This window comes from Tupaia chinensis, unplaced genomic scaffold (genome assembly GCF_000334495.1).
Source record: "Tupaia chinensis unplaced genomic scaffold, TupChi_1.0 Scaffold000170_1, whole genome shotgun sequence".
NCBI classification, from domain to species: domain Eukaryota; kingdom Metazoa; phylum Chordata; class Mammalia; order Scandentia; family Tupaiidae; genus Tupaia; species Tupaia belangeri.
The window spans coordinates 1722727-1737951 of record NW_006159645.1 but is presented as its reverse complement, the minus strand read 5'-3'; the positions used below and the strand labels follow the sequence as shown (position 1 = coordinate 1737951).

General features: G+C 45.4%; 1 long non-coding RNA gene across 2 annotated transcripts in view; it reads left to right on the top strand.

Annotated features, from left to right (window-relative positions):
* The first annotated feature begins 6760 nt into the window (after positions 1-6760).
* The window catches only part of LOC102498587 (uncharacterized), a 28282-nt gene continuing 19817 nt past the window's right edge, over positions 6761-15225 (top strand). For both annotated transcript variants that reach the window (XR_334210.2, XR_003549056.1), the window contains exon 1: positions 6761-6823. This is a non-coding gene — a long non-coding RNA (uncharacterized LOC102498587). The remainder of the gene's footprint in view (positions 6824-15225) is intronic.

Sequence of the window (15225 nt, the reverse complement as noted above, 5' to 3'; positions counted from 1 at the left end):
GCATTCTGTTTCCTCTAAAACTATATTTAAAATGTTTTAAGAATGGACTTACCGTGCCCTTGGTACCCTGAAAAGGGCTCCCTCCAAATTGAAGACTGGGACAAAATTGGTATTTGCCTGCTTAACGAGCCCCGCGCTCCTATCGAAATCCTCCATGCCTGGCACTTACGTGTAATGCTATATTTCTGTTTGGAACTCCTCCCACATTCATGTCAGAAAGAAAACTTCCAAGAAGGGCAAGGGCTAACTCCTGGTCCCTTTGCTTCTCCTTGTTCTCAGTCTCCTCTTCCTTCGCCTGCGCCTCTTGCGCCCTCTGCTGACTCTCTTTGACACCGTCTACTCCTCCTCCGTTTAAGGCCAAAAAGAACATTAAACCTAAGGGACATATTATCAAGGATTGTAAGGAAAAGCAAAAGAAGGCTTCCTCCAAATGTAAACGCTGTGGTAAAGGCTTTTACTGGAATAACCAGTGCTGCTCTTCCACCAATGCGTCCAGGAAACCCAATACCAGACTCACCTCCAGCTTAAAACCCAAAGAGGTCTCACTCTCATCCCAATCCAACCCAGTAACAAACGAGAGCTCCAAACAAACAACTGGCCCGGAAATGTATGACTCCATTCACGCTATGGCTGGGAATGCTGGCATTGATTTGATTGCCCAAGAGAATGTTTCTTTAAGTTTGCTGGGAAAGGGCTCCCCAGTAAATAGTCAACTATCAGGACCTCTAAAAAATGGGCATGCTTGAAACTTAAAACTGAAAACCACAAGACAGCCTATGGTGACCTTGCAGTCCCATCCCCGCAGCAACTTAGCAACTCTTACTGACCTTGTAGCCCTGATAACAGCCCAACTACTGACAGACACTAAGTTAATCCTTTCTCATCCCTAAGGTGCTTGGAGCTTTTTGTTCATGGCCGATTGCTTTGCTTAATGCCTTCTAAAAGGTCTTTTCAAATGATTAAAATCTTAAACATATTAATAAAAAGCTAATTTTGCAATGAGTCAAAAATGCTGATAAATAGGTAAAGTCCAACTTGTGAAGTTAAATTTCCCAGGCTTGGTAAAAGGAAAAAAAAAAAAATAGGCGTTGACAAGCTTAAAATAATCCTTAAAATTATCAACAAAATCTAATTAATCAGAGGTAACAACTATCTCCAAAGACAAATTTAGAAAGAGAAACAAGGTAGAAAGGAAACAGTAAGTAGGAAAGAGATGTGGAAAGAAAGATATAGGAGGTTTTTGTGGTGAAAAAGGTGAAAAAGAAAGAACATTTCAATATAGAAGGAGTTTTGTATGATAACATTTTTGTCCTAAAGTAAGATGGCTGGATTATTTCCAGAATGAAAAAGTAAAAGGGGACAAATAATCAATAAAGCAGGTCACAAAAGGTTTGAGTTATGTTGAAGGTCTGAGAGGGAATTGTAAAGAATTAGAAAGATTTCATGAAAAGATGTATATATGGCAGATGGTATCTGAGGTGACCATTAAACAACGGGCCACACTATTTGGTGCTGAAACACAGTCTAAATAGACCTAATTTACTAATTTAAAGTTTGTTGGTAAAACACACCCTCTCCATATTTTTAAAACAAAAAAAGGGGGAATCTAGGTCTCCCCTCTACTCATGCTGCCAAATTGCTTTCTCTAACCATATTTAAATTAAATGATCTAATTGTGACTTTTGATTCAAAATTACATCAGTGGAGTTCTACTTAACAACACAAAAACTTCCCCAAGCAAGTCTTTTTTTAAATGCCACGAGATCCAACCTGGCAAGGTCCAGCTCCTCTAATAACCTGGGGAAGAGAGTTTCTCCCTGTGCTTACTCCTATAGGTCCAGTCTGGATCCCTTCTCAGTGCGTACAACCTACACACCATGAGCGGGCATCAGATGCTGAGAACAAGCTGACTGAAGCTAACATCAGCGCTTGGGGAGACATCAAGGCCTTGTCCAACAACACCAAAAAATTGCTGACAGAGATGAACAAGGAACAGACCCCTGCAAATCTGTTTCTTGCCATGTGTGCAAAACTTACTGTAAACTCTATGATACTTTGTTGCATCCTGATATACCTGTCCCTGTCTCTTCCACCATCTACTGCCTTAAAAGTTATTCTTTGGAGCTATTTCTGTTGATTGTTCTCTTAACCACTTGCTATATTCATGTGTTGCCCTTTTATGTCTCATGGTGTCGGCCCCCTCCTCCTAGATGGGAGGGAGTCATGTTGGGTTTTAAAACAAGAAAAGGGGATATGTGAGGGTATGCAGCCTGGCAGTATGAAGCAATTATCTGCATGCCTTGTTAATTACTCACTTGAGCTGGCTGACACATGCCTTAGATGCCAGGGTTCTGTGGAAACATCCGTAGAGCACGGGAAACATCCTGCCCCTGGCTAGATCATGCGATGCCTGCTCTATATAATGTTTATGGCTTATACATTATCCTCTTTGATGCATACTCAGAGTGGCAGAAGAACAGGATAAGGGGAGCCAGCAGTTAGCGTAATGGCTATGTCGCTGAACTCCCACGTAGTCAACCGCGGTTCGCATCCTGGACCAGGTGACTTAAAACTCACGCCGGGCGCGTGTGCGTGCGTGCCCAAGATCCCGAGAGGAGAATGGAGAAGAAGGGATTGCGGTGTGGCCATCCCCCCTGGGGGGTGATTTCTCGCTTTCTGTCTCTATGTCTCTCTCTGTCTGTCTGGCGAGCACACGTGCCCTCTAGCGAAAACCTCTCTAAATAAATAAATAAATGAATAAATGAATAAATAAATAAACGAATAAATAAATAAATAAGAACAGGATAAGTAAACTGCCTTGACCTATGACGCATAACAGGATCACACATGATAGTAACAAGGTAAAAAACATCTACACTAAGATCCTACCTCTAACTTCAACCACATCCTTGAAAGCTTGCAAACAGTTCACTGTGCCCGGTAAAATATATAAATAAAGAAGCTCAGGAACCAGCAGCTGGCGTAATGGCTATGTCGTTGTACTTCCATGTAGTCGACCGCAGTTCAAGTCCTGGACCCGATGGCTTAAACACACGCCAGGCACGTGTGCATGTGTGCCCAAGATCCTGAGAGGAGAATAGAGGAGAAGGGATTGCGGAGGAGCCATCCCCCCCGGGGGGTGATTTCTCGCTTTCTGTCTCTCTGGCAAGAGCATGTGCCCTATAGCAAAAACCTCTTAAAAAAAAAAGCTCAGCACGGCTGAGCAGCACGGCTTGTCTGTGCTCACCTGCATCTCTGCTTCTGCATTTTCTTTCTTTTCTCTAACTCTTTCCTTCACAGGACCAAGCCCCAAGAGCGGACACCAGCTAATGTCAGTATCTCAGCAGCTTTCTGGTGTCTGTATTAGAAGTGAGGGACCCACCCGTTCTGTGCCTCCTCCTCCAGTTTGCCCTCCAAGTTAACATGTGTGCTGCTTTCTTTTTGCAACCCACACCTCCATGAGCCTAAGCAATGCTCTCCAGCCCCTGGTTGGGAGGAAAGGTGACATATTCCTAGTCTTAAGTCCCTCTTCTAACTCTCTTGTGACTTTCAACAAGGCCTTTTCCCTCTCTGCCCTCAGTCTCCCCCTCCAAACAATGAGAGGAACTTGACCTATTCTAACTGTTGTTTTGTAAACTTGTGACTTAGGGAGGCAAAATTCCTAAGGAATGGAAGCAGAGCAGGTCTTGTTCTGCCCAGCAGAGGGAAGCAGCCAGCCACCAACCAGCACCTCAGCCAAGCCAGACCTGCAAGCGGATGTGCACAGGCTCTGCCTCCTAGCTGAGGAGTTCCCAGCAAGAGGAGACTGTCCCTGGAGACCACGCCAGGGAAGTGAGCCCTCCTCGCTCCTTCTCAGTCTCACCTAAGGCATTCCAGACTCCCTGTCCCTCTACTGCAGAGAGAAGGTGGGTTAGACTGTTAATATTAATGGTGCTCAGGTCTTACCAGTGTGATGGGAAGGGGGAAGCTCATTCAAGCTGGGAAGATGGGATAGCCAAAAAGAGGCAAATAAACAAATGCCTCACCACAGCCAGGTGGACCTCCTAGGTTGACTAGTCTCCAGCTGGGTAAGCCTCAGAGTCCCTGGCACGATTTGAATTGTATCCCTCCAAAAGATACAGTCTCCACAGGATGTGACCCCTTTGACAATAGGGTCTTCCCAGATGTAATTAATTAATTAAGATGAGCTCTTGTAGGGTGGACCCTTGATCCAGTAGGACTAGGGTCCTTCTAAGAGGGAAATTTGAAAACTACACCGAGGGAAGATGGCCATGTGAAGACAGAGGCAGAAGCTGGGACCACCAAAAGTTGGAGGCATTCCCCTGTCCAGAGGCTTTAGAAGGAGCATGGCCCTGGGACCAGCAGTTGGCATAATGGCTGGACTCCCATGTAGTCAACTGAGGTTCGAGTCCCAGACCCAGTGTCTTAAACTCATACGAGGTCCAAGATCCCAAAAGGAGAATGGAGGAGAAGAGATTGCGGTGTGGCCATCCCCCCGGGGGGTGATTTCTCACTTTCTGTCTCTGTCTTTCTGGCGAGTGTGCATGCCCCCAAAAAAAAAAAACAAAAAAAAAAAAAAAAAAAAAAGAAGAAGAAGAAGGAGGGGGGGGAAGCAGGGCCCTGCTAACACCTCAGTCTTGGACTTCTTGTCTCCAGAAGTAGGAAACAATTCGTTTCTGTGGTTTTGTTTTTGTTGTTCGTTTTTTACGTAGGGTGGTGAGCTCAGCTGGGGGTAGTGGGGAGGGGACAAAGAAAGTGAGAAATCACCCCCGGGGGGGATAGTTACACTCAATTCTCCTCTTAGGATTTTGGGCGCTCACACACAGGTACCTGTGTGTTTTTTGAAACTTCAGGTCTAAGACTCAAACTATACAGTAGGCCATATGGGATCTTTGACTACCATGCCACCTGCTGTTTTTGTTTTTGTTTTTGTTTTTTGTCTTTTTTTTCCTTCCTAGAAAGATTTTGCTATAGAGTGTGTGTGCTAGCTGGAGAGACAGAGAGATAAAAAGTGAGAAATCACTCCCCATGGGGGACGGCACACCACAATCCCTTCTCCATTCTCCTCTTGGCATTTTAGACACACACTCACATATGCCTGGCGTGAGTCTTAAGGTGCTAGGTCTGGGACTTGAACCATGGTTGACTATGGGGCCATGTTGCTGGGAGTCCAGCAGCATAATCATTATACCATATGCTTGTCCTGCCACCTGCTGGTTTAAGCCACCCATTAAGTTATAGCTACTCTAGGAAACTAACACACACTCTCACCCCTCCCACCTTCCATGGCAGAGGTTGTGCATTGAATGAATCCCACCTCTGCAGCAGGTGCGTTTAGATTTCGCCATGTTGTTTTCATTGGTAATTTGCATGCATTTAGCTGCATCACTCTTACTAATGACTCACTTGGCTCCCATGGGCATTTGAGACTGGTCCCTGCGCCATTCTTCCTGGGGAGTTGAGGAGAGACTCCTCATCTTCCAAAATCCTCTTAGGTGGGCTGTTCGTTTTTTTTCCCCAGGCTTCCCATCCACACATGGCAACTCTTACCCAGTGAAGGTTCTTAGTATTGTACAGAAATCTGCCTCCCTACAGTTTCAGCCTCCTGGTCCTTGCTTTGAGTCCAGGCCCACAGAAGAGCCTTCTGCCCCTGCCTTTAGGCAGTGACACCCGAGACGTTTGCTTCTCACCCTTACTCTCCTCTCTTTTAAACAGTCAAGTCCCAGCTCCCTTGAAACTTTATCCTTGTTGTGGTTTCCTGGTGGTCACCTCAACTGAATAAATTCAGTTTGTTAAACCCCTCAGGGACCAAGAGCTGACATGATACACCTGGTACACATTTCGAGCAGAGTCAACACATAAAGTTTTACATTTCAGGGCCAGCCCCACAGCTGAGCAGTTAAGGGACCCTACTTCATGTGGACAACCATGGTTCGAGTCCCAGCCCGGGCAGCTTGACAACTACTCCAGGCGCATGTACATAAAATCCTGATGGGATGGAGAAACAAACAAACAAACAAAAATGGAGAGAAAGCCTTACTGGAGGGGCGGGGTATGCTCTCTCTCTCTCCTTCTCTCTCTTTCAGTCTCTATCTCCGATGAGCACACATACCCAAATAAAATGATTTATTTAAGTTTTATATTTTATACACATAAGTAATGAGACTTGTTGATTTAATGCTTTATGGGTTTGACCATTTTCAGCCCTGTTCTTCCCATCATAGAGGTTCTCTTCTAATTAGTTCAGTTCTGCTTTGTCCTGATTTTCCTAAAATTCCCCTTTCCACCTGTGTATGGTGCAGAGAGGACACCTGGATCATGCCAGGTCCCTTGCCTGAGCTGCCACATCTCTAGCCCCAAGTGGCAGAATGAGCAACGTGGGGACAGACGTGGCCCTCACCTCCATTCTGTGTCCAGGTGGTGCCTTCGAGACAGTCTCAGTCCCTGAGCCAGAGCTTGCAGTGTGCCTGTTTGCCTGAAACCAAAGCCGAAGCCCCTGTAGACAGTCCTCCCCAGCATCTCAGGAAATGCTTGTTTTTCAGAACTCTGGATCCCAGGAAAGATCACTTGGGACATCAGGAAAATGGGAAAAAGCATTGAAATTCTGTGGGAATCTAAGCTTAACAGGGAACCCAGAGACATTATTGGTTTGAAGGCATCTACTGACGTCAAATTGAAGTAAAAGCATGAGCTGCTGGTACTTGGAGTCAAAGGTTAGACTAACACTTGTGGGAACCACGCCCATAAGCACATAAAAGCAGCCATTCTCGCGTGTGGCTGCTGCATACTGTACGAGTGTTCCTGGGCCTGCCTGCTCCGAATTGTGAGTTTTCTTGCAGATAAAAGAAATATTAATGTTTGTATTCATGTTATACTTAGGCAAGTCCTATGAGTGACATTCCAGAAATAAGTTTGGGAAACAAAATAAGTCTTTAAATTGGCCATTTTGACAGTGATTCCATATAGTAGTTAACCTTGCCAGGAGAGCCCAGGGTCGTATTAGTCTAGTACTGTCTAATAATGCTCACTGGTGTTTTCCACTGTCAGAATCTTTACTACACCCTACAGTTCTTTAAAAAGCAGATAAAATGGTTTCTTTCTTTTATTTTAGGGTTTGTTTGTTTGTTTGTTTGTGGGGTTTTTTTTGTTTTGTTTTGTTTTTGCCATAGGATAAGAGACAGAGAAAGTGAGCGAGAGAGAGAGACCCCACACCCCTGGGAAAGATGGCCATGCCACAATCCCTTCTCTTCCAATTCTCCTCTCAGATTTTGGGCACACACATACAAGGTGTGATTTTCAAGCCTCCATGGGATTCGAACTATGGTCGGCCATGAAGGAGTCTAGCGCCTTAACCACTATGCCACCTGTTGGCCCCAGTAATTTTATTTTTTAAGAGAGAAATGAGACATCTCTCTCTGGTGACCCCATGCATCCCTGGCAATTAAAAACAAAAGAAAGAAAAGAAAAGATAAAAAGAAAGAAAGAAAGAAAAGAAAGAGGAAAAGAAAGGCAAGACGTCCTAACCTGTTTGGACCAGCCGGTGGTGTGATGAAGGAAGCTGGCTCCCACATGGCCAACTGTGTGGTTCAGTTCCATACCGAGGGGCTTGAAAACCATAGCTGGCACATATGCTCACATGTCTAAAATCCTGAAAGGAGAAATGGAGAATAAGGGATTGCCAAAAGGGGAAAGGAGGGAGTTCACCATCCCCCATGGGAGTGAAGTTCATTTGGCTTCTTTCTCTCTCTGGCTAGTGTATGTGCCCTTTACCAAAATAAACAAATAAGTGAACATGTCTGGAGTAACCTGGGCACAACTTAGGGTTTGGGAATTGCTCCAGAATTACCATGGATTTTATTGGGTCATCGGGAAAGTCATGATGAATTTTTCATAGAAAAACATAGAAAAATGCATCATGGGGGCCAGCAGGTGGTATGGTGGTTAAAAGCACTGAATTCCCACACAGCTGACAGTGGTTCAAGTCCCAGACCTGGCAGCTTGCTTTCTCGCTTTCCCTTTCTCTCTCTGTCTTTTTCTGGTCAAATTAAAAAATAATAACAAATGGAATTAAATAAATAAATTAATTAATTAAAAAAATACATCATGACTTTCCTAACAATCTAATAAATAAATGTTCATTCCCATTCCCAGATATTAAAATCTGTCAGGAATTTTAAAGTACTATGTCAGACGTCACAAACCACAGGACCAGATAGTTTATTCACTCATTCAATGATTTATTATGGGCTTATTATTTTAAAGGTCAGGCATACTTTGAGGACACAGCAGTGAATAAGACAGACAGAATCACAACCGTTAGGGACTTTGTATTTTAGGAGAGAGAAAGACCAAAAAAAAGTGTAATATAATGTCAAGCGGTGGTAAATATTATGAAAAAGTGAAGCAGTGTAAAGTTAGAGTGAATGAGGGAGTGCTACTTTATACAGGGTTTCATGGAAGGCCCCTCTGGAGAGCAGAGAGCTGAACATGAGCCTTATGGACTCCTCTACAGACTGAGATGCCCTGAGACAGGACTGTTTACATTTGCTGAAAACAAGAGAGGACTCAGCACCTCTGGAACATGAAGAATGAGAGAGAAGGTTGTAGGAAATGAGGTTGGAGAGGCAACCACCAGATGTGTAGTAAGTCACATTAGGTTCTTTGAGTTTTTTCCGTGCATGCAGGTGGGAAGCACTGAGAGGGTTTTGAATAGAGGTGGTGAGATCTGATTTACATTTTAGACTGATCACCTTGGCCTGTGTGTGAAAAAGAGGAGCACAGAGCAAAAGAGAAGGCAGAGAGACCAATGAGGAGGCTACGGGGGGAGCCAGACCAGAGGTGGATGGCGGCTCTGAGATAGCAGGTGGAACCCTAAGAAACAGGTAGTCAGGATATAAGGCCCAAAGATGAAGACGCAGTGGGTAAGCTTTAATAGAAACTTCTTGCTCACATAAAACAGCTTGTAGCAATGACTTAATGATGAACCTAGGCAGCATGGCCTAAGCAATTTTGTTTTTTTCCGTGTTCCCACTAAATTCCAGAACCATTTCTTATTCTAGCCTTTGTCTAGGGCCCCAGGCTCCCAAAGACTTTAACACTGACCACTAGATAACGCTCTCTAAGTTGAAGCTCTTAGACAGACCTGGGTAATCATTTACCAAAAGTTCTCCAAATATACGGCATGACATACCTAGCTTGTGACCCCCATGAGGACAAAACATAAACAAGTTCCTTCTAGCTAGGATAAAAATTTCAGACTCAAGTGTCACCTTGGTCACCCCCCCTTTTTTTAAAATAACTATTAAAAAATTATTTATTGGGACCAGCAGTTAGCATAATGGCTATGTCACTGTGTCGACTGTGGTTCGAGACCCGGACTCGGTGGCTTAAACTCACGCCGGGCGCGTGTGCGTGCGTGCTCAAGATCCCGAGAGGAGAATGGAGGAGAAGGGATTGCAATGTGGCCATCCCCCCTGGGAGGTGATTTCTCGCTTTCTATCTCTCTGTCTCTCTCTGTCTGGTGAGTGCACGCGCCCTATAGCAAAAACGTCTCAAAAATTTATTTATTTATTTGTCATAATTTTCAAGCCACCTGATCACAACTAGCCACGTGGGAATCCAGTACTTTAACAACCATGCCACCTGTTGACCCCTTGGCTACCCACTTTTTAGGACTCTTCCCTGTCAGGAGCATTACTCTCCTTCAGTGAACTCTACTTTGCTACCCACCCCACTCTTGGCCTGCATCTCTAATTTTTTTATGAGTGTGAAACAAGAACTAGGTAATTTCATGGTCCTGAATCTGGCACTGATATTGGACCCACACACACCCCAATATCATATGTCAGCTCGGCCATCAGGATACCAGGGGGACAGATGACAATGCTCAAGTTAGAGCCAACAGAAATTACTGAGAAACTATATGAGAGAAGGAGAGGAGTCATGGATTAGTCCTACTCTTCAGCCCAAACCACAAGGTGAATGGAAATGTCATTTCCTGAGATGAGGAAAGCACAGAGGAAATAACCAGGAAAGGCACAACAGTAGCATGGCTTCAAAGATTGGGGTGTCTGCTACCCATTCAAGTGAAGGTCTCAAGTAGACAGCTGGGTATAAGTTGGGATTTTAGGAAAGACCTTGGGATATAACTTGGGCATCATTAGCCTATCCACTAAAACTAAGGGGATGACTGAGGAAAGTGAAGAAAGAAAAAAGGTCCAAGGAATGAGATCTGGGACAAGCCAATATTTGATTAGATAAGGAAGACAAGGAGAATCCAGAAAGAAAGACTGAGAAGTGTTGGGGGAGGAGAAAAGCAGGAGAGGCGCTATCCCAGAAGTCAAGTGAAGAAAACGGTTTGAGAGGAAGGGAGTGATTATCTTTTTCAGCTGCTACTGAGAGACTGAGAATGAGAAGGAATGGGAATAGAGCCATGAAGTTGGCAACTTGGGAGGCCAACATAGAGGAGAATGGAAAAGGGATTGCAGCATGGCCAAAAAAAAAAAAAAATGTATTTAGGAAAGTTTGAAATTTTATTCCAGTGGTGCTATGGTTGGATAATGGTTTGCCCCCAGAAGTTCATGTTCTAGTTCTAGAAATTTGGTCTCCAATGTAATGGCTTTTTTTTTTCTTTTTTCTTTTTTTTTTTAGGAGACGTTTTTACTATAGGGCACGTGTGCTTGCCCGATAGACAGAGAGACAGAGAGACAGAAAGTGAGAAATCACCCCCTAGGGGGGATGGCCACGCCGCAATCCCTTCTCCTCCATTCTCCTCTCAGGATCTTGGGCACGCATGTACACGTGCCCAGCATGAGTTTAAGCCACAGGGTCCAGGACTCGAACTGCGGTCGACTACGTGGGAGTCCAGCGACATAGCCATTAGGCTAACTGCTAGTCCCTGGAGGTGGGACCTTTAAGAGGTGGGACCCAATTGGAGGATGCCATCGAATCAGCTGGGGGCAGGGGAGGGACAAATGGAGAAAGTGAGGATTCCGTCTCCATTCTCCTTGCACGTGCTCCCTCTCCTCTTTGCTTCTGTCGGCCACATTGGGATGTAGCACCAAAAGCCAGTCTGATGTTGGCCTCATGCTTTTGAATGTTCCAGCCAAATAAACCTCATTCTTTGTAAATGAGCTGGTCTCAGGTATTTCTGTAGAGCAGCATAATAATAAACTAACATAAGTGGTTACTTTGTACACATACCTTTTCTATGCTCTTTCTCTTTTTTTTTTAAGAGACTTTTTGCTATAGAGTGTATGCACTCACCAGAGAAACAGAGAGAGACAGAAAGCAAGAAATCCCACCCCCTGGGGTGGGGGGGAAGGCCATGCTGCAATCCCTTCTTCCTGTTCTCTTCCCGGGATTTTGGGCATGCACACATATACTCCTGGCATGAGTTTTAAGCCACTGGATCCAGGACTCCAACCACAGTTGACATATGGGAGTGATGTAACTATTACACCATCTGCTGGTCCTGTTCCCATTATTTCTTTTTTAAGAATTATTTATTTAACTTTATTTATTTTATTTATTTTTATTCATTTATTTTAACTTGACCAGAGAGGGACAGAGTGGGAGACAGAGAAGGTGAGAAAGCAAGCCACCAGGTCTGGAACTTGAACCACGGTCGGCCATGTTGAAGTCCAGCACCCTTAACTATGGCACTATGCCACCTGCTGCCCCCCCAACCCCATTAGTTTTATTTTAACTTTTACTATCTGGTTTGTATTGTAGTCTCATTTATTTCCCACCTATTACCCATCCAACAATAAAAGAGTTGATTCTGCTTTTCCCTTTCTCTTTCCTTTCTCCCATTTTAATTTTTTAAATTTTTATGTATTTTTTAGTTTATTCATTTATTTTATGGGAGTGAGAGACACAGAAAGACAAACACCCTCAGCAGGGCATCTTGCCACAGTATGCCCTCTCTCTCCTGCAGCTTTCCCAGTCAGTCAGAATCATGGGCCTACACACCCAGCACATACAGGTTGCTGAGGGAATCAAACCTGCGATCTTCCATGATCTTCCACACAAATGCAGCTTCACTTGAGCAGCACGTCACCTCCAAGCCAGCCCTTTCCATTTTTAGTTGCATTATTTCCTAGCCATCTCTAGTGAATGAGGCTCATTCTCCAGTACAGGAATCAGGAAACATTTTCTGTAAAAGGCTCAGTAGTGAATATTTTCAGCTTGGCAGGCATCTCTAGCACAACTCTACCATTGTGGGGTATAAGCCGCCATTGACAGTGTGTAAACAAATGGGTTTGATTGTTTTCCATTAAAACTTGACTGCAAAAATAGTCTGTGGGTGGAATTTGGCCCCTAGGCTATAATCTGCATACCCCCATCTCAGGTAGCCCCAGATAAAGACGTGGAAAGGACAGCTCCTGAGAGAAATGTCCTAGACCTGATGGCTTAAACTCCTGCCGGGTGTGTGTGTGTGTGTGTGTGTGTGTGTGTGTGCGTGTGTGCCCAAGATCCCGAGAGGAGAATGGAGGAGAAAGGTTGGTGGCGTGGCCATTCCCCCTGGGGGGTGATTTCTCGCTTTCTATCTCTCTGTCTCTCTCTGTCTGTCTGGCGAGCGCACGTGCCCTATAGCAAAAACCTCTCCAATAATAATAATAATAATAACAATAATAAATAAAACTAAATAATTATTTTTTTCAAAAAAGAAAAACTAGCATGCGAGGCAAAGGGACACTAACAAAGAGGAGCCTTTAAATTTCCCAGAGATGAACCAAAGGAAATTCTTTAATGATACTCTACAGTTTACCTTCCCAGGAGAAAAGGGTTTGTGTAGCCGGAAGGGCGTCTCTGCCATCTCACCTTTGCCAGGACATCCACTCAGCCGGATTCGGTAGCTGCTGCCGGCCAGATGTGAGCACGCGATCAGCTGAATGTGCCCCGTTAGTCCTGAAGACAGCAGGCAGAGGAAGGGCTCTCAGTGCACGGCACCTAAAAGGCGTTTTCCTCCACGAGGAGGATGGGATCGGCAAGCACATCCCTGCGGGCATGAGTCCATTAGTGCTCAGCAGCCCCTTTCAGGCCCGTCCCTGGGCTGCGTACAGAGAGGCATAAACCCAGAGCCCCACTGTTCAAGAAACTCACAGGCTAGAGGAGGAGACTGATACGCACAACAGTTGGAATCACTTGAGAGTGAGGAAGCTGCTTCGCCTCTTTAGGAGCGAAACACTGTCCTTGCCAGTGAAGATAGTCTTCCCCTTTCCCCCAAATGAGAAGACACACAACAGGCATCATTTCCATCTCGCTATACTAATTATACCTGGCATCCAAACACAGTCTCACCAAATATTTTGTCGTCAATAGACCAAACTGTAAAGTTGACCACCAAACATGTGTGTAGAGCCTAAGAAAGAGAAGAAGGAAAGAGGAAGTGTTTGGGATGTTCCCATAATCCATTTGTCAGTCTTGGGGTGGGGGCTACTCTGATAGGCTGTGCTTGGCTTACATGCATCAGAATCTGGGGGGTCTGGAGTCTTACCTATCTTTCAAGCTAGCCAGGTCAGCCTGCCAAGGTTTCAGCAGATGCTGGCAGAGACGTGAGACTGGGTCCGAGATAAAGGACTTCGTTATTCTTGGCAGGCACCGCTGCATGAGGTGCATGCGGGCTGCATTGGTTTCCCACCCCAGGCTGATGGGAGCTCCGCGTGCTGGTGTACATGCCGTGTGTCCATGCTGTGTAGCAGGGAAGGAGCTCTGACTCGTGAATATGCCACTGAATAGCAGGTGGTGAGAAAGCCTGCTTTTTGGGGCAAGGGGCTATTGCTTATCACGAGTGTCCATTGCAAACACAGCCCTGAGGAAGAGCCTACACCAAAGCAGTTATCTCCGGGCAAACGCGGTTGGACCTTGCAGTCCCATCATCCCCAGCAGAGCATTCCGAGACAGTCAGGGCCCACAGCAGATTGCCCTCACAGAGAGCCACATCAGGCCTGACCAATTCCTGGCCAAATTGGAATTCTCCCATCAGTGTGCCACCCCATCAGACACTGATTCATCTAACAGATTAACGCAGGCTGTTCAGTTCAATTCCTACAGCATTTAAAATTAAGGTTATTTAATTAAGACCGGCTCTGTGGTCGTGTGGTTAAGGCAGCCGGATCCCACATGGTCGACAGTACAGCTCGAAGCCCACACCCGGCAGCTTGAAAAACACACTAGGTGTGTGTGTGTGTGTGTGTGTGTGTGTGTGCACGCATGCCCAAAATCCTGACAGGAGAGAGAAGAGGAGGTCGGAGGGGAAAGGACTGCAGCGTGACTATTCCTCATGGAGGGTGCTTTCTCCCCACCCCACCCCACACCCCATGTGCCTCTTTCTGGCAATTGTACAAGCCGTCTAGTAAGTAAGTGAGTAAGTAAGTAAATACAATTAAAGCTACTGTCATCAGGACTCATGCAGAAGTGAGGCCAATCTGAGTTGGTCTTACCACATCCCCAGGGTCTGTGAATAAGTCCCAGGGGTGAGGAGGACAGGCAGAGTTAACCCAGGAGTTCTTATTTCAGGCAACTAGAATGGAATCTAATTCCAGTATTATACCCATTATGACCCACTGAAGGGAGTTCAGACAGACTGATATTGGATATTACTGCCAGTAATTACAGGAGGCAGTCAGGAACAAAGGCTCCTATCCCGCATGGGAAGAACCATTCTCAAAGTTGTTCTCTTCCTGGTATTTGAACAATATGGGGGTCAAGGGAGGTGGCCCATTCTAGGAGGCCACTCTAGTTGCAGATCTGTTGTTAAACTCGACTTGCATCACCATCACATTGGTTTGGGTAAGTGTGATGGTTAATTTTGTGTACTATCTTGGCTAGCCACTGTGCCAAGGTATTTAGCTAGACATTATTGAATGTCTATGAGGGTACTTTTGGAGGAGATTAACCTTTCAACCAGTGAACTCTGAGTAAAGCAGACTGTCCTCCCTGGGGGCAGGGGGCTCACCAATCAGCTGAAGGCCTGAGTAGAACAAAAGGGAGAGACAGGGCAAGGAGAAAGCTCCTCACATGGGGAGGATCATGCTGTAATCCCTTCTCCATCTCTCCTTCCCTTTGGGATTCTGGGCACACAACACAGGCACCTGGCATGTTTCTAAAGCCACTGGGTCTGGGTCTCGAACCACGCAGCTGGAAGTGTGGATCTGGCTGCCCTAACCCCAGGCCATGGAGCTGGTCCTGTGTACATCTTACTAGCTCTGTCTCTCTGGA